The sequence below is a fragment of the Bombus affinis genome, unplaced genomic scaffold (assembly GCF_024516045.1).
Source record: "Bombus affinis isolate iyBomAffi1 unplaced genomic scaffold, iyBomAffi1.2 ctg00000135.1, whole genome shotgun sequence".
NCBI lineage: Eukaryota > Metazoa > Arthropoda > Insecta > Hymenoptera > Apidae > Bombus > Bombus affinis.
In genome coordinates this window covers 142,038-165,477 of record NW_026108862.1, presented here as the reverse complement: position 1 = coordinate 165,477, position 23,440 = coordinate 142,038, and the positions used below count along the sequence as shown (strand labels likewise).

The 23,440-nt window shown below is 29.1% G+C and overlaps 1 long non-coding RNA gene across 1 annotated transcript in view; it reads right to left on the bottom strand.

Annotated features, from left to right (window-relative positions):
- Nucleotides 1-23,440, bottom strand: part of LOC126927542 (uncharacterized) — a 79,960-nt gene that overhangs the window by 47,268 nt on the left and 9,252 nt on the right. The gene's annotated exons all lie outside the window — the stretch shown is intronic.

The window sequence follows — 23,440 nt, the reverse complement described above, 5'->3', positions numbered from 1 at the left end:
ACGTATAGCGTTATATACTATTACGTTATAAGGTATAAGATATATTGCATCACTATATGAAGTATAACCTTATATTCTCTTACGTTATAAGGTATAACGATATATTGCAACACTATATGAAGTGTAACATTATATACTATTACGTTGTACGTTATAACGATATATTGCACCAATATATGATGTATAACGTCATATACTATTACGGTATAACCTATAACGATGTACTGCATCACAGTGTGACGTATAACGATATATACTATTACGTTATAACCTATAACGATGTACTGCATCACTATATGACTTATAACGTTATAATTGCACCACTATATGACGTATAACGTTTTTACTATTACGTTATAACTTATAACGTTATATTGCATTACTATATGACGTATAACATTATGGAGTATTACGTTACAACCTATAACGTTATACTGCATCACTATATGACGTATAGCGTTATATACTATTACGTTATAAGGTATAACGATATATTGCATCACTATATGAAGTATAACATTATATACTCTTACGTTATAAGGTATAACGATATATTGCATCACTATATGAAGTATAACCTTATATACTATTACGTTATAAGGTATAACGATATATTGCACCACTATATGACGTATAACGTCATATACTGTAACGTTATAACCTATAACGATGTACTGCATCACTATATGACGTATAACGTTATATATGATTACGTTTTAACGGATAACGATATATTTCCTCACTATGTAACGTATAACGTTATATACTATTACGTTATTCCCTATAACGTTATAATGCATCACTAATTGACGTATAACGTCATATACTTTTATAACGTATAACGTTATATTGCATTACTATATGACATATAACGTTATGGAGTATTACGTTACAACCTATTACGTTATACTGCGTCACTATATGACGTATAACGTTATATACTATGAGGTTATAAGGTATAACGATATATTGCGCCACTATATGACGTATAACGTCATATACCATTACGTTATATCCTATAACGTTGTACTGCATCACGATATGACGTATAACGTTTATACTATTACGTTATAACTTATAACGTTATATTGCATCATTATATGACGTATAACGTTATGGAGTATTACGATTTAACGTATAACGTTATATTGCATTACTATATGACGTATAACGTTATGGAGTATTACGTTACAACGTATAACGATATATTTCATCACTATGTGACGTATAACGTTATATACTATTACGTTATTCCCTATAACGTTATAATGCATCACTAATTGACGTATAACGTCATATACTTTTATAACGCATAACGTTATATTGCATCACTATATCACTTATAACGTTATGTTGCATCACTATATCACTTATAACGTTACAATGCATCACTATATGATGTATAACGTTACATGCTATTAGGTTATAAGGTATAACGATATATTCCATCACTATATGAAGTATAACCTTATATACTATTACGTTATAAGGTATAACGTTATATTGCATCACTATATCATTTATAACGTTATAATGCATCACTATATGATGTATAACGTTTATACTATTACGTTATAATTTATAACGTTATATTGCATCACTATATGACGTATAACGTTCATACTATTACGTTATAATTTGTAACGTTATATTGCATCACTATATGACGTATAACGTTATGGAGTGTAACGTTTTAACGTATAACGATATATTGCATTACTATATGACGTATAACGTTATATACTATTACGTTATAACGAATAACGTTATATTGCATCACTATATCACTTATAACGTTATGTTGCAGCACTATATCACTTATAACGTTATAATGCATCACTATAGCATGTATAACGTTTATACTATTACGTTATAATTTATAACGTTATATTGCATCACTATATGGCGTATAACGTTATGGAGTATTATGTTTTAACGTATAACGTTATATTGCATAACTATATGACGTATAACGTTATGGAGTATTACGTTACAACGTATAACGATATATTGCATCACTATGTGACGTATAACGTTATATACTATTACGCTATAACGCATAACGTTATATTGCATCACTATATCACTTATAACGTTATATTGCACCACTATATGACGTATAACGTCATATACTATTACATTATAACCTATAACGTTGTACTGCATCACTATATGACGTATAACGTTATATACTATTACGTTAAAGGTATAACGTTATATAGCATCACCATATCGCTTATAACGTTATATTGCATCACTATATGACGCATAACGTCATATATTATTACATTATAACGTATATCGATATAGAGTATTACGCCGTAACGTATGCCTACATATTGCATCACTATATGACGAATAACGTCATATACTGTTACGTTATAACGTATAACGTTATATTGCATTACTATAGAACGCATAACGTTATGGAGCATTATGTTACAACGTATAACGACTTATTGCATTACTATGTGACGTATAACGTTACAAACTATTACGTTATAATGCATAACGTTATATTGCACAACTATATGACGTATAACGTTATATACTATTACATTATAACCTATAACGTTGTACTGCATCACTATATGACGTATAACGTTATATACTATTACGTTATAAGGTATAACGTTATATTGCACCACTATATCACTTATAACGTTATATAGCATCCCTATATGAAGTATAACGTTATGAACTATTACGTTATAGCGTATAGCGTTATAGAGTATTACCTTATATCGTACAACGATTTATACTATTACGTTGTAACGCATAACGTTATATTCCATCGCTATATCACTTATAACGTTATGTTGCATCACTATATCGCTTATAACGTTATATTGCATCACTGTATGATGTATAACGTTAATACTATTACGATATAACTTATAACGTTATATTACATCACTATATGACGTATAACGTTATGGAGTATTACGTTACAACGTATAACGATATATTGCATCACTATGTGACGTAAAACGTTATTTACTATTACGTTGTAACGCATAACGTTATATTGCATCACTATATGACGTATAACGTTATGGAGTATTACGTTTTAACCTATAACGTTATATTGCATTACCATATGACGTATAACGTTATGGAGTATTACGTTACAACGTATAACGACATATTGCATCACTATGTGACGTATAACGATATATACTATTGCGTTATAACCTATAACGTTATACTGCATCACTATATGACGTATAACTTTATATACTATAACGTTATAACTTATAACGTTATATTGTATTACTATATGACGTATATCGTTATGGAGTATTACGTTACAACCTATAACGTTATACTGCGTCACTATATGACGTGTAACGTTATATTGCACCACTATATGACGTATAACGTTTATACTATTACGTTATAACCTATAACGATGTACTGCATCACTATATGACGTATAACGTTATACACTATTACGTTATAACCTATAACGATGTACTGCACCACTATATGACTTATAACGTTATATTGCACCACTATATGACGTATAATGTTTATACTATTACTTTATAACTTATAACGTTATATTGCATCACTATTTCACTTATAACGTTATGTTGCATCACTATATCGCTTATAACGTTATATTGCATCACTATATGATGTATAACGTTTATACTATTACGATATAACTTATAACGTTATATTACATCACTACATGACGTATAACGTTATGGAGTATTACGTTTTAACGTATAACGTTATATTGCATTACTATATGGCGTATAACGTTATGGAGTATTACGTTACAACGTATAACGATATATTGCATCAATATGTGACGTATAACGATATATACTATTACGTTGTAACGCATAACGTTATATTGCATCACTATATGACTTATAACGTTATATTGCACAACTATATGACGTATAACGTTTATACTATTACGTTATAATTTATAACGTTATATTGCACCACTATATGACGTATAGCGTTATATACTATTACGTTATAAGGTATAACGATATATTGCATCACTATATGAAGTATAACCTTATATTCTCTTACGTTATAAGGTATAACGATATATTGCAACACTATATGAAGTATAACATTATATACTCTTACGTTATAAGGTATAACGATATATTGCATCACTATATGAAGTATAACCTTATATACTATTAGGTTATAAGGTATAACGATATATTGCACCACTATATGACGTATAACGTCATATACTGTAACGTTATAACCTATAACGATGTACTGCATCACTATATGACGTATAACGTTATATACTATTACGTTTTAACGGATAACGATATATTTCCTCACTATGTAACGTATAACGTTATATACTTTTACGTTATTCCCTATAACGTTATAATGCATCACTAATTGACGTATAATGTCATATACTTTTATAACGTATAATGTTATATTGCATTACAATATGACATATAACGTTATGGAGTATTACGTTACAACCTATAACGTTATACTGCGTCACTATATGACGTATAACGTTATATACTATGAGGTTATAAGGTATAACGATATATTGCACCACTATATGACGTATAACGTCATATACCATTACGTTATAACCTATAACGTTGTACTGCATCACGATATGACGAACAACGTTTATACTATTACGTTATAATTTATAACGTTATATTGCATCACTAAATGACGTATAACGTTATGGAGTATTACGTTTTAACGTATAACGTTATATTGCATTACTATGTGACGTATAACGTTATATACTACTACGTTATAACGCATAACGTTATATTGCATCACTATTCCACTTATAACGTTATATTGCACCACTATATGACGTATAACATCATATACTATTACATTATAACCTATAACGTTGTACTGCATCACTATATGACGTATAACGTTATATGCTGTTACCTTATAAGGTATAACGTTATATAGCATCACTATATCGCTTATAACGTTATATTGCATCACTATATGAATTATAAAGTTATATTCCAGAACGTTATAACGCATAACGTTATATTGCATCACTATATGACTTATAACGTTATATTGCACCACTATGTGTCGTATAACGTTTATACTATTACGTTATAATTTATAACGTTATATTGCAATCACTATATGACGTATAACGTTATGGAGTATTACGTTTTAACCTATAACGTTATATTGCATTACTATATGACGTATAACGTTATGGAGTATTACGTTACAACGTATAACGATATATTGCATCAATATGTGACGTATAACGTTATATACTATTACGTTGTAACGCATAACGTTATATTTCATCACTATATGACTTATAACGTTATATTGCACCACTATATGTCGTATAACGTTTATACTATTACGTTATAATTTATAACGTTATATTGCACCACTATATGACGTATAACGTTTATACCATTACGTTATAATTTATAACGTTATATTGCATCACTATATGACGTATAACGTTATGGAGTATTACGTTTTAACCTATAACGTTATATTGCATTACTATATGACGTATAACGTTATGGAGTATTACGATACAACGTATAACGACATATTGCATCACTATGGCACGTATAACGTTATATACTATTACGTTATAACCTATAACGATGTACTGCATCACTATATGAAGTATAACCTTATATACTATTACGTTATAAGGCATAACGTCATATTGCATCACTATATCGCTTATAACGTTATATTGCATCACTATATGATGTATAACGTATTTACTATCACGTTATAACTTATAAAGTTATATTGCATTACTATATGACGTATAACATTATGGAGCATTACGTTACAACCTATAACGTTATACTGCGTCACTATATGACGTATAACGTTATATACTATGAGGTTATAAGGTATAACGATATATTGCACCAATATATGAAGTATAACCTTATATTCTCTTACGTTATAAGGTATAACGATATATTGCAACACTATATGAAGTATAACATTATATACTCTTACGTTATAAGGTATAACGATATATTGCATCACTATATGAAGTATAACCTTATATACTATTACGTTATAAGGTATAACGTTATATTGCATCACTATATCACTTATAACGTTATGTTGCATCACTATATCACTTATAACGTTATAATGCATCACTATATGATGTATAACGTTATATGCTATTAGGTTATAAGGTATAACGATATATTCCATCACTATATGAAGTATAACCTTATATACTATTACGTTATAAGGTATAACGTTATATTGCATCACTATATCATTTATAACGTTATAATGCATCACTATATGATGTATAACGTTTATACTATTACGTTATAATTTATAACGTTATATTGCATCACGATATGACGTATAACGTTTATACTATTACGTTATAATTTATAACGTTATATTGCATCACTAAATGACGTATATCGTTATGGAGTATTACGTTTTAACGTATAACGTTATATTGCATTACTATATGACGTATAACGTTATGGAGTATTACGTTACAACGTATAACGATATATTGCATCACTATGTGACGTATAACGATATATACTATTACGTTATAACGCATAACGTTATATTGCATCACTATATCACTTATAACGTTATATTGCACCACTATAACGTATAACATCATATACTATTACATTATAACCTATAACGTTGTACTGCATCACTATATGATGAATAACGTTATATACTATTACGTTATAAGGTATAACTTTATATAGCATCACTATATCGCTTATAACGTTATATTGCATCACTATATGAAGTATAACGTTATATTCCAGAACGTTATAACGCATAACGTTATATTGCATCACTATATGAAGTATAACGTTATATTCTAGAACGTTATAACGCATAACGTTATATTGCATCACTATATGACGCATAACGTCATATACTATTACATTATAACGTATAACGTTATAGAGTATTACGCCATAACGTATGACTACATATTGCATCACTATATGCCGAATAACGTCATATACTGTTACGTTATAAGGTATAACGTTATATAGCATCACTATGTCGCTTATAACGTTATATTGCACCACTATATGACGTATAACGTCATATACTATTACATTATAACCTATAACGTTGTACTGCATCACTATATGACGTATAACGTTATATACTATTACGTTAAAGGTATAACGTTATATAGCATCACCATATCGCTTATAACGTTATATTGCATCACTATATGACGCATAACGTCATATATTATTACATTATAACGTATATCGATATAGAGTATTACGCCGTAACGTATGCCTACATATTGCATCACTATATGACGAATAACGTCATATACTGTTACGTTATAACGTATAACGTTATATTGCATTACTATAGAACGCATAACGTTATGGAGCATTATGTTACAACGTATAACGACTTATTGCATTACTATGTGACGTATAACGTTACAAACTATTACGTTATAATGCATAACGTTATATTGCACAACTATATGACGTATAACGTTATATACTATTACGTTATAACCTATAACGTTGTACTGCATCACTATATGACGTATAACGTTATATACATTTACGTTATAAGGTATAACGTTATATTGCACCACTATATCACTTATAACGTTATATAGCATCCCTATATGAAGTATAACGTTATGAACTATTACGTTATAGCGTATAGCGTTATAGAGTATTACCTTATATCGTACAACGATTTATACTATTACGTTGTAACGCATAACGTTATATTCCATCGCTATATCACTTATAACGTTATGTTGCATCACTATATCGCTTATAACGTTATATTGCATCACTGTATGATGTATAACGTTAATACTATTACGATATAACTTATAACGTTATATTACATCACTATATGACGTATAACGTTATGGAGTATTACGTTACAACGTATAACGATATATTGCATCACTATGTGACGTAAAACGTTATTTACTATTACGTTGTAACGCATAACGTTATATTGCATCACTATATGACGTATAACGTTATGGAGTATTACGTTTTAACCTATAACGTTATATTGCATTATCATATGACGTATAACGTTATGGAGTATTACGTTACAACGTATAACGACATATTGCATCACTATGTGACGTATAACGATATATACTATTGCGTTATAACCTATAACGTTATACTGCATCACTATATGACGTATAACTTTATATACTATAACGTTATAACTTATAACGTTATATTGTATTACTATATGACGTATATCGTTATGGAGTATTACGTTACAACCTATAACGTTATACTGCGTCACTATATGACGTATAACGTTATATTGCACCACTATATGACGTATAACGTTTATACTATTACGTTATAACCTATAACGATGTACTGCATCACTATATGACGTATAACGTTATACACTATTACGTTATAACCTATAACGATGTACTGCATCACTATATGAAGTATAACCTTATATACTATTACGTTATAAGGCATAACGTCATATTGCATCACTATATCGCTTATAACGTTATATTGCATCACTATATGATGTATAACGTATTTACTATCACGTTATAACTTATAAAGTTATATTGCATTACTATATGACGTATAACATTATGGAGCATTACGTTACAACCTATAACGTTATACTGCGTCACTATATGACGTATAACGTTATATACTATGAGGTTATAAGGTATAACGATATATTGCACCAATATATGAAGTATAACCTTATATTCTCTTACGTTATAAGGTATAACGATATATTGCAACACTATATGAAGTATAACATTATATACTCTTACGTTATAAGGTATAACGATATATTGCATCACTATATGAAGTATAACCTTATATACTATTACGTTATAAGGTATAACGTTATATTGCATCACTATATCACTTATAACGTTATGTTGCATCACTATATCACTTATAACGTTATAATGCATCACTATATGATGTATAACGTTATATGCTATTAGGTTATAAGGTATAACGATATATTCCATCACTATATGAAGTATAACCTTATATACTATTACGTTATAAGGTATAACGTTATATTGCATCACTATATCATTTATAACGTTATAATGCATCACTATATGATGTATAACGTTTATACTATTACGTTATAATTTATAACGTTATATTGCATCACGATATGACGTATAACGTTTATACTATTACGTTATAATTTATAACGTTATATTGCATCACTAAATGACGTATATCGTTATGGAGTATTACGTTTTAACGTATAACGTTATATTGCATTACTATATGACGTATAACGTTATGGAGTATTACGTTACAACGTATAACGATATATTGCATCACTATGTGACGTATAACGATATATACTATTACGTTATAACGCATAACGTTATATTGCATCACTATATCACTTATAACGTTATATTGCACCACTATAACGTATAACATCATATACTATTACATTATAACCTATAACGTTGTACTGCATCACTATATGATGAATAACGTTATATACTATTACGTTATAAGGTATAACTTTATATAGCATCACTATATCGCTTATAACGTTATATTGCATCACTATATGAAGTATAACGTTATATTCCAGAACGTTATAACGCATAACGTTATATTGCATCACTATATGAAGTATAACGTTATATTCTAGAACGTTATAACGCATAACGTTATATTGCATCACTATATGACGCATAACGTCATATACTATTACATTATAACGTATAACGTTATAGAGTATTACGCCATAACGTATGACTACATATTGCATCACTATATGCCGAATAACGTCATATACTGTTACGTTATAAGGTATAACGTTATATAGCATCACTATGTCGCTTATAACGTTATATTGCACCACTATATGACGTATAACGTCATATACTATTACATTATAACCTATAACGTTGTACTGCATCACTATATGACGTATAACGTTATATACTATTACGTTAAAGGTATAACGTTATATAGCATCACCATATCGCTTATAACGTTATATTGCATCACTATATGACGCATAACGTCATATATTATTACATTATAACGTATATCGATATAGAGTATTACGCCGTAACGTATGCCTACATATTGCATCACTATATGACGAATAACGTCATATACTGTTACGTTATAACGTATAACGTTATATTGCATTACTATAGAACGCATAACGTTATGGAGCATTATGTTACAACGTATAACGACTTATTGCATTACTATGTGACGTATAACGTTACAAACTATTACGTTATAATGCATAACGTTATATTGCACAACTATATGACGTATAACGTTATATACTATTACGTTATAACCTATAACGTTGTACTGCATCACTATATGACGTATAACGTTATATACATTTACGTTATAAGGTATAACGTTATATTGCACCACTATATCACTTATAACGTTATATAGCATCCCTATATGAAGTATAACGTTATGAACTATTACGTTATAGCGTATAGCGTTATAGAGTATTACCTTATATCGTACAACGATTTATACTATTACGTTGTAACGCATAACGTTATATTCCATCGCTATATCACTTATAACGTTATGTTGCATCACTATATCGCTTATAACGTTATATTGCATCACTGTATGATGTATAACGTTAATACTATTACGATATAACTTATAACGTTATATTACATCACTATATGACGTATAACGTTATGGAGTATTACGTTACAACGTATAACGATATATTGCATCACTATGTGACGTAAAACGTTATTTACTATTACGTTGTAACGCATAACGTTATATTGCATCACTATATGACGTATAACGTTATGGAGTATTACGTTTTAACCTATAACGTTATATTGCATTATCATATGACGTATAACGTTATGGAGTATTACGTTACAACGTATAACGACATATTGCATCACTATGTGACGTATAACGATATATACTATTGCGTTATAACCTATAACGTTATACTGCATCACTATATGACGTATAACTTTATATACTATAACGTTATAACTTATAACGTTATATTGTATTACTATATGACGTATATCGTTATGGAGTATTACGTTACAACCTATAACGTTATACTGCGTCACTATATGACGTATAACGTTATATTGCACCACTATATGACGTATAACGTTTATACTATTACGTTATAACCTATAACGATGTACTGCATCACTATATGACGTATAACGTTATACACTATTACGTTATAACCTATAACGATGTACTGCACCACTATATGACTTATAACGTTATATTGCACCGCTATATGACGTATAATGTTTATACTATTACTTTATAACTTATAACGTTATATTGCATCACTATTTCACTTATAACGTTATGTTGCATCACTATATCGCTTATAACGTTATATTGCATCACTATATGATGTATAACGTTTATACTATTACGATATAACTTATAACGTTATATTACATCACTACATGACGTATAACGTTATGGAGTATTACGTTTTAACGTATAACGTTATATTGCATTACTATATGGCGTATAACGTTATGGAGTATTACGTTACAACGTATAACGATATATTGCATCAATATGTGACGTATAACGATATATACTATTACGTTGTAACGCATAACGTTATATTGCATCACTATATGACTTATAACGTTATATTGCACAACTATATGACGTATAACGTTTATACTATTACGTTATAATTTATAACGTTATATTGCACCACTATATGACGTATAGCGTTATATACTATTACGTTATAAGGTATAACGATATATTGCATCACTATATGAAGTATAACCTTATATTCTCTTACGTTATAAGGTATAACGATATATTGCAACACTATATGAAGTATAACATTATATACTCTTACGTTATAAGGTATAACGATATATTGCATCACTATATGAAGTATAACCTTATATACTATTAGGTTATAAGGTATAACGATATATTGCACCACTATATGACGTATAACGTCATATACTGTAACGTTATAACCTATAACGATGTACTGCATCACTATATGACGTATAACGTTATATACTATTACGTTTTAACGGATAACGATATATTTCCTCACTATGTAACGTATAACGTTATATACTTTTACGTTATTCCCTATAACGTTATAATGCATCACTAATTGACGTATAATGTCATATACTTTTATAACGTATAATGTTATATTGCATTACAATATGACATATAACGTTATGGAGTATTACGTTACAACCTATAACGTTATACTGCGTCACTATATGACGTATAACGTTATATACTATGAGGTTATAAGGTATAACGATATATTGCACCACTATATGACGTATAACGTCATATACCATTACGTTATAACCTATAACGTTGTACTGCATCACGATATGACGAACAACGTTTATACTATTACGTTATAATTTATAACGTTATATTGCATCACTAAATGACGTATAACGTTATGGAGTATTACGTTTTAACGTATAACGTTATATTGCATTACTATGTGACGTATAACGTTATATACTACTACGTTATAACGCATAACGTTATATTGCATCACTATTCCACTTATAACGTTATATTGCACCACTATATGACGTATAACATCATATACTATTACATTATAACCTATAACGTTGTACTGCATCACTATATGACGTATAACGTTATATACTGTTACCTTATAAGGTATAACGTTATATAGCATCACTATATCGCTTATAACGTTATATTGCATCACTATATGAATTATAAAGTTATATTCCAGAACGTTATAACGCATAACGTTATATTGCATCACTATATGACTTATAACGTTATATTGCACCACTATGTGTCGTATAACGTTTATACTATTACGTTATAATTTATAACGTTATATTGCATCACTATATGACGTATAACGTTATGGAGTATTACGTTTTAACCTATAACGTTATATTGCATTACTATATGACGTATAACGTTATGGAGTATTACGTTACAACGTATAACGATATATTGCATCAATATGTGACGTATAACGTTATATACTATTACGTTGTAACGCATAACGTTATATTTCATCACTATATGACTTATAACGTTATATTGCACCACTATATGTCGTATAACGTTTATACTATTACGTTATAATTTATAACGTTATATTGCACCACTATATGACGTATAACGTTTATACCATTACGTTATAATTTATAACGTTATATTGCATCACTATATGACGTATAACGTTATGGAGTATTACGTTTTAACCTATAACGTTATATTGCATTACTATATGACGTATAACGTTATGGAGTATTACGATACAACGTATAACGACATATTGCATCACTATGGCACGTATAACGTTATATACTATTACGTTATAACCTATAACGATGTACTGCATCACTATATGAAGTATAACCTTATATACTATTACGTTATAAGGCATAACGTCATATTGCATCACTATATCGCTTATAACGTTATATTGCATCACTATATGATGTATAACGTATTTACTATCACGTTATAACTTATAAAGTTATATTGCATTACTATATGACGTATAACATTATGGAGCATTACGTTACAACCTATAACGTTATACTGCGTCACTATATGACGTATAACGTTATATACTATGAGGTTATAAGGTATAACGATATATTGCACCAATATATGAAGTATAACCTTATATTCTCTTACGTTATAAGGTATAACGATATATTGCAACACTATATGAAGTATAACATTATATACTCTTACGTTATAAGGTATAACGATATATTGCATCACTATATGAAGTATAACCTTATATACTATTACGTTATAAGGTATAACGTTATATTGCATCACTATATCACTTATAACGTTATGTTGCATCACTATATCACTTATAACGTTATAATGCATCACTATATGATGTATAACGTTATATGCTATTAGGTTATAAGGTATAACGATATATTCCATCACTATATGAAGTATAACCTTATATACTATTACGTTATAAGGTATAACGTTATATTGCATCACTATATCATTTATAACGTTATAATGCATCACTATATGATGTATAACGTTTATACTATTACGTTATAATTTATAACGTTATATTGCATCACGATATGACGTATAACGTTTATACTATTACGTTATAATTTATAACGTTATATTGCATCACTAAATGACGTATATCGTTATGGAGTATTACGTTTTAACGTATAACGTTATATTGCATTACTATATGACGTATAACGTTATGGAGTATTACGTTACAACGTATAACGATATATTGCATCACTATGTGACGTATAACGATATATACTATTACGTTATAACGCATAACGTTATATTGCATCACTATATCACTTATAACGTTATATTGCACCACTATAACGTATAACATCATATACTATTACATTATAACCTATAACGTTGTACTGCATCACTATATGATGAATAACGTTATATACTATTACGTTATAAGGTATAACTTTATATAGCATCACTATATCGCTTATAACGTTATATTGCATCACTATATGAAGTATAACGTTATATTCCAGAACGTTATAACGCATAACGTTATATTGCATCACTATATGAAGTATAACGTTATATTCTAGAACGTTATAACGCATAACGTTATATTGCATCACTATATGACGCATAACGTCATATACTATTACATTATAACGTATAACGTTATAGAGTATTACGCCATAACGTATGACTACATATTGCATCACTATATGCCGAATAACGTCATATACTGTTACGTTATAAGGTATAACGTTATATAGCATCACTATGTCGCTTATAACGTTATATTGCATTACTATAGGACGCATAACGTTATGGAGTATTACGTTACAACCTATAACGTTGTACTGCATCACTATATGACGTATAACGTTATATACTATTACGTTATAAGGCATAACGTCATATTGCATCACTATATCGCTTATAACGTTATATTGCATCACTATATGATGTATAACGTTTATACTATTACGATATAACTTATAACGTTATATTGCATCACTATATGACGTATAACGTTATGGAGTATTACGTTTTAACGTATAACGTTATATTGCATTACTATATGTCGTATAACGTTATGGAGTATTACGTTACAACGTATAACGATATATTGCATCACTATGTGACGTATAACGTTATAAACTATTACGTTATAACGCATAACGTTATTTTGCATCACTATATGTCTTATAACGTTATATTGCACCACTATATGACGTATAACGTTTATACTATTACGTTATAACTTATAACGTTATATTGCATCACTATATCACTTATAACGTTATAATGCATCACTATATCACTTATAACGTTATAATGCATCACTATATGATGTATAACGTTATATGCTATTAGGTTATAAGGTATAACGATATATTCCATCACTATATGAAGTATAACCTTATATACTATTACGTTATAAGGTATAACGTTATATTGCATCACTATATCACTTATAACGTTATGTTGCATCACTATATCACTTATAACGTTATAATGCATCACTATATGATGTATAACGTTATATGCTATTAGGTTATAAGGTATAACGATATATTCCATCACTATATGAAGTATAACCTTATATACTATTACGTTATAAGGTATAACGTTATATTGCATCACTATATCATTTATAACGTTATAATGCATCACTATATGATGTATAACGTTTATACTATTACGTTATAATTTATAACGTTATATTGCATCACTGTATGACGTATAACATTTATACTATTACGTTATAATTTGTAACGTTATATTGCATCACTATATGACGTATAACGTTATGGAGTATAACGTTTTAACGTATAACGATATATTGCATTACTATATGACGTATAACGTTATGGAGTATTACCTTACAACGTATAACGATATATTACATCACTATGTGACGTATAACGTTATATACTATTACGTTATAGTTTATAACGTTATATTGCATCACTATATGGCGTATAACGTTATGGAGTATTATGTTTTAACGTATAACGTTATATTGCATAACTATATGACGTATAACGTTATGGAGTATTACGTTACAACGTATAACGATATATTGCATCACTATGTGACGTATAACGTTATATACTATTACGCTATAACGCATAACGTTATATTGCATCACTATATCACTCATAACGTTATATTGCACCACTATATGACGTATAACGTCATATACTATTACATTATAACCTATTACGTTGTACTGCATCACTATATGACGTATAACGTTATATACTATTACGTTAAAGGTATAACGTTATATATCATCACTATATCGCTTATAACGTTATATTGCATCACTATATGACGCATAACGTCATATATTATTACATTATAACGTATATCGATATAGAGTATTACGCCGTAACGTATGCCTACATATTGCATCACTATATGACGAATAACGTCATATACTGTTACGTTATAACGTATAACGTTATATTGCATTACTATAGAACGCATAACGTTATGGAGCATTATGTTACAACGTATAACGACTTATTGCATTACTATGTGACGTATAACGTTACAAACTATTACGTTATAATGCATAAAGTTATATTGCACCACTATATGACGTATAACGTTATATAATATTACGTTATAACCTATAACGTTGTACTGCATCACTATATGACGTATAACGTTATATACTATTACGTTATAAGGTATAACGTTATATTGCATCACTATATCACTTATAACGTTATATAGCATCCCTATATGAAGTATAACGTTATGAACTATTACGTTATAACGTATAACGTTATAGAGTATTACCTTATATCGTACAACGATTTATACTATTACGTTGTAACGCATAACGTTATATTCCATCGCTATATCACTTATAACGTTATGTTGCATCACTATATCGCTTATAACGTTATATTGCATCACTGTATGATGTATAACGTTAATACTATTACGATATAACTTATAACGTTATATTACATCACTATATGACGTATAACGTTATGGAGTATTACGTTACAACGTATAACGATATATTGCATCACTATGTGACGTAAAACGTTATTTACTATTACGTTGTAACGCATAACGTTATATTGCATCACTATATGACGTATAACGTTATGGAGTATTACGTTTTAACCTATAACGTTATATTGCATTACCATATGACGTATAACGTTATGGAGTATTACGTTACAACGTATAACGACATATTGCATCACTATGTGACGTATAACGATATATACTATTGCGTTATAACCTATAACGTTATACTGCATCACTATATGACGTATAACTTTATATACTATAACGTTATAACTTATAACGTTATATTGTATTACAATATGACGTATATCGTTATGGAGTATTACGTTACAACCTATAACGTTATACTGCGTCACTATATGACGTATAACGTTATATTGCACCACTATATGACGTATAACTTTTATACTATTACGTTATAACCTATAACGATGTACTGCATCACCATATGACGTATAACGTTATATACTATTACGTTATGACCTATAACGATGTACTGCACCACTATATGACTTATAACGTTATATTGCACCACTATATGACGTATAATGTTTATACTATTACTTTATAACTTATAACGTTATATTGCATCACTATTTCACTTATAACGTTATGTTGCATCACTATATCGCTTATAACGTTATATTGCATCACTATATGATGTATAACGTTTATACTATTACGATATAACTTATAATGTTATATTACATCACTACATGACGTATAACGTTATGGAGTATTACGTTTTAACGTATAACGTTATATTGCATTACTATATGGCGTATAACGTTATGGAGTATTACGTTACAACGTATAACGATATATTGCATCAATATGTGACGTATAACGTTATATACTATTACGTTGTAACGCATAACGTTATATTGCATCACTATATGACTCATAACGTTATATTGCACAACTATATGACGTATAACGTTTATACTATTACGTTATAATTTATAACGTTATATTGCACCACTATATGACGTATAACGTTTATACCATTACGTTATAATTTATAACGTTATATTGCATCACTATATGACGTATAACGTTATGGAGTATTACGATACAACGTATAACGACATATTGCATCACTATGTGACGTATAACGTTATATACTATTACGTTATAACCTATAACGATGTACTGCGTCACTATATGACTTATAACGTTATATTGCACCACTATATGACGTATAACGCTTATACTATTACGTTATAACTTATAACGTTATATTGCATTACTATATGTCGTATAAAGTTATGGAGTATTACGTTACAACCTATAACGTTATACTGCGTCACTATATGACGAATAGCGTTATATACTATTACGTTATAAGGTATAACGATATATTGCATCACTATATGAAGTATAACCTTATATTCTCTTACGTTATAAGGTATAACGATATATTGCAACACTATATGAAGTATAACCTTATATACTATTAGGTTATAAGGTATAACGATATATTGCACCACTATATGACGTATAACGTCATATACTGTCACGTTATAACCTATAACGATGTACTGCATCACTATATGACGTATAACGTTATATACTATTACGTTTTAACGGATAACGATATATTTCCTCACTATGTAACGTATAACGTTATATTCTATTACGTTATTCCCTATAACGTTATAATGCATCACTAATTGACGTATAATGTCATATACTTTTATAACGTATAACGTTATATTGCATTACAATATGACATATAACGTTATGGAGTATTACGTTACAACCTATAACGTTATACTGCGTCACTATATGACGTATAACGTTATATACTATGAGGTTATAAGGTATAACGATATATTGCACCACTATATGACGTGTAACGTCATATACCATTACGTTATAATCTATAACGTTGTACTGCATCACGATATGACGAACAACGTTTATACTATTACGTTATAATTTATAACGTTATATTGCATCACTAAATGACGTATAACGTTACGGAGTATTACGTTTTAACGTATAACGTTATATTGCATTACTATGTGACGTATAACGTTATATACTACTACGTTATAACGCATAACGTTATATTGCATCACTATATCACTTATAACGTTATATTGCACCACTATATGACGTATAACCTCATATACTATTACATTATAACCTATAACGTTGTACTGCATCACTATATGACGTATAACGTTATATACTGTTACCTTATAAGGTAAAACGTTATATAGCATCAGTATATCGCTTATAACGTTATATTGCTTCACTATATGAATTATAAAGTTATATTCCAGAACGTTATAACGCATAACGTTATATTGCATCACTATATGACTTATAACGTTATATTGCACCACTATGTGTCGTATAACGTTTATACTATTACGATATAATTTATAACGTTATATTGCATCACTATATGACGTATAACGTTGTGGAGTATTACGTTTTAACCTATAACGTTATATTGCATTACTATATGACGTAAAACGTTATGGAGTATTACGATACAACGTATAACGACATATTGCATCACTATGTGACGTATAACGTTATATACTATTACGTTATAACCTATAACGATGTACTGCATCACTATATGACTTATAACGTTATATGGCACCACTATATGACGTATAACGTTTATACTATGACGTTATAACTTATAACGTTATATTGCATTACTATATGACGTATAACGTTATGGAGTATTACGTTACAACATATAACGTTATACTACGTCACTATAAGACGTATAGCGTTATATACTATTACGTTATAAGGTATAACGATATATTGCAACACTATATGAAGTATAACCTTATATTCTCTTACGTTATAAGGTATAACGATATATTGCAACACTATATGAAGTATAACATTATATACTCTTACGTTATAAGGTATAACGATATATTGCATCACTATATGAAGTATAACCTTATATACTATTACGTTATAAGGTATAACGATATATTGCACCACTATATGACGTATAACGTCATATACTGTAAGGTTATAACCTATAACGATGTACTGCATCACTATATGACGTATAACGTTATATACTATTACGTTTTAACGGATAACGATATATTTCCTCACTAAGTCACGTATAACGTTATATACTATTACGTTATTCCCTATAACGTTATAATGCATCACTAATTGATGTATAATGTCATATACTTTTATAACGTATAACGTTATATTGCATTACAATATGACATATAACGTTATGGAGTATTACGTTACAACCTATAACGTTATACTGCGTCACTATATGACGTATAACGTTATATACTATGAGGTTATAAGGTATAACGATATATTGCATCACTAAATGACGTATAACGTTATGGAGTATTACGTTTTAACGCATAACGTTATATTGCATCACTATATGACGCATAACGTCATATACTATTACATTATAACGTATAACGTTATAGAGTATTACGCCATAACGTATGACTACATATTGCATCACTATATGCCGAATAACGTCATATACTGTTACGTTATAAGGTATAACGTTATATAGCATCACTATGTCGCTTATAACGTTATATTGCATTACTATAGGACGCATAACGTTATGGAGTATTACGTTACAACCTATAACGATGTACTGCATCACTATATGACGTATAACGTTATATACTATTACGTTATAAGGCATAACGTCATATTGCATCACTATATCGCTTATAACGTTATATTGCATCACTATATGATGTATAACGTTTATACTATTACGATATAACTTATAACGTTATATTCCATCACCAGATGACGTATAACGTTATGGAGTATTACGTTTTAACGTATAACGTTATATTGCATTACTATATGTCGTATAACGTTATGGAGTATTACGTTACAACGTATAACGATATATTGCATCACTATGTGACGTATAACGTTATAAACTATTACGTTATAACGCATAACGTTATTTTATATCACTATATGACTTATAACGTTATATTGCACCACTATATGACGTATAACGTTTATACTATTACGTTATAACTTATAACGTTATATTGCATCACTATATCACTTATAACGTTATAATGCATCACTATATCGCTTATAACGTTATATTGCCTCACTATATGATGTATAACGTTTATACTATTACGATATAACTTATAAAGTTATATTACATCACTATATGACGTATAACGTTATGGAGTATTACGTTACAACGTATAACGATACATTGCATCACTATGTGACGTATAACGTTATATACTACTACGCTATAACGCATAACGATATATTGCATCACTATACCACTTATAACGTTATATTGCACCACTATATGACGTATAACATCATATACTATTACATTATTGCCTATAACGTTGTACTGCATCACTATATGACGTATTACGTTATATACTGTTACGTTATAAGGTATAACGTTATATAGCATCACTATATCGCTTATAATGTTATATTGCATCACTATATGAATTATAACTTTATATTCCAGAACGTTATAACGCATAACGTTATACTGCATCACTATATGACTTATAACGTTATATTGCACCACAGTATGTCGTATAACGTTTATACTATTACGTTATAATTTATAACGTTATATTGCATCACTATATGACGTATAACGTTATGGAGTATTACATTTTAACCTATAACGTTATATTGCATTACTATATGACGTATAACGTTATGGAGTATTACGATACAACGTATAACGACATATTGCATCACTATGTGACGTATAACGTTATATACTATTACGTTATAACCTATAACGATGTACTGCATCACTATATGACTTATAACGTTATATTGCACCACTATATGACGTATAACGTTTATACAATTACGTTATAACTTATAACGTTATATTGCATTACTATATGACGTATTGTCACGTCCCGCGTTCCGCACGTGACGCCACGAACCAATAACTTATGAATAATTAAACACGACCAATAATAATAAATTAACTAATAACTAACCAATCAAAATAAAAAGAATTATACGACAGACAATCAAAATGAAATAAATGAATCAATAAGAAGAAACACTACAACCAATCAGCAATGACATATAAAATACAAATAAAATGAAATAATTAAATGAACCAATAAATAAAACAAGCCGCGATTCAAATGTATGAGATTTCTCTGCGAAAACACATGTATATACACACACGTGTATGCATATCTGTGTGTGTGACCTACTTCGTGAATCTAAATAATTGGTAATCTAATAAAATATAAAAGAAATAAAATATACTACACTACATCAGCATTCTAATAAAAGTGAAAATTGTATACAAGATTACTCTGCGACACACACATATATAGATATACACATGCGTACGCGTATCTTTGGGAAAAATTCATAATATATATATATATGTATGTATACGTTATTAAACCATTAAAACGCAAAGAAATAAATATATAGATTTACATTTCTACGAACCTAGAGAATTATATACGAAATCCACATTATGGAATATTCAACCAATTAACGATCCGAGAAACAATGAGAATAACAATACGCGCACATATACATATGCATATATATATTTTACATAATGGAAAATTGCATTGTGAAATGTATATATATATATACACATATTATTATATCGAACAACTACTCATCTAATATACAAAACCACCTTCTAAAAATTACATTACTGAACATTCAACTAAATCAACTGAAGATTTAGTATAATAATATATAATAATATAATAATATATATATATATAGATATGTGAAATAGCGTTGTATATAACCGGAAACAATACAAATGTCACACGACTTCTTCAACAACTTCGACTCTTCGTTCCTGCCGACAACACCTCACACGATGACTGCGTCTTCTAGGGCCACTTACGGATTCTTTACAATTCTTCTTCTTCTTGCACTGAAATATCATATGCAGTGAATAAAACACGAAAGAAGCAGGATGAACTAAATAAAAGAAATCATAACAAGATACACACCGAGACAATCCGCATGGGAACCTCTGACAAAGTATCTATCATTAAATGCATAATAATCAAGATGCACAAACCTCATCTGGAAGTCGACACCACTCACAGCGTGCCAATGCAAGGGAGGAAAACGAATGAAATTGTATTTCGTGAAGACGTTTCACCACTTTCCATAGATCAGAAACTGGAGTTACACAACTAATAACCTAATAACAAGAAAGTAATATAAAATATACACGATTTAATATATAGCAAATATGGACATATAAATCTACAAGGAGCAAAATATATCTCATATTGTCAAATAAAACCAAATTGTCAAAAGATCATCAGGACACGACGCCAACGAAGGTGCCACTGTGC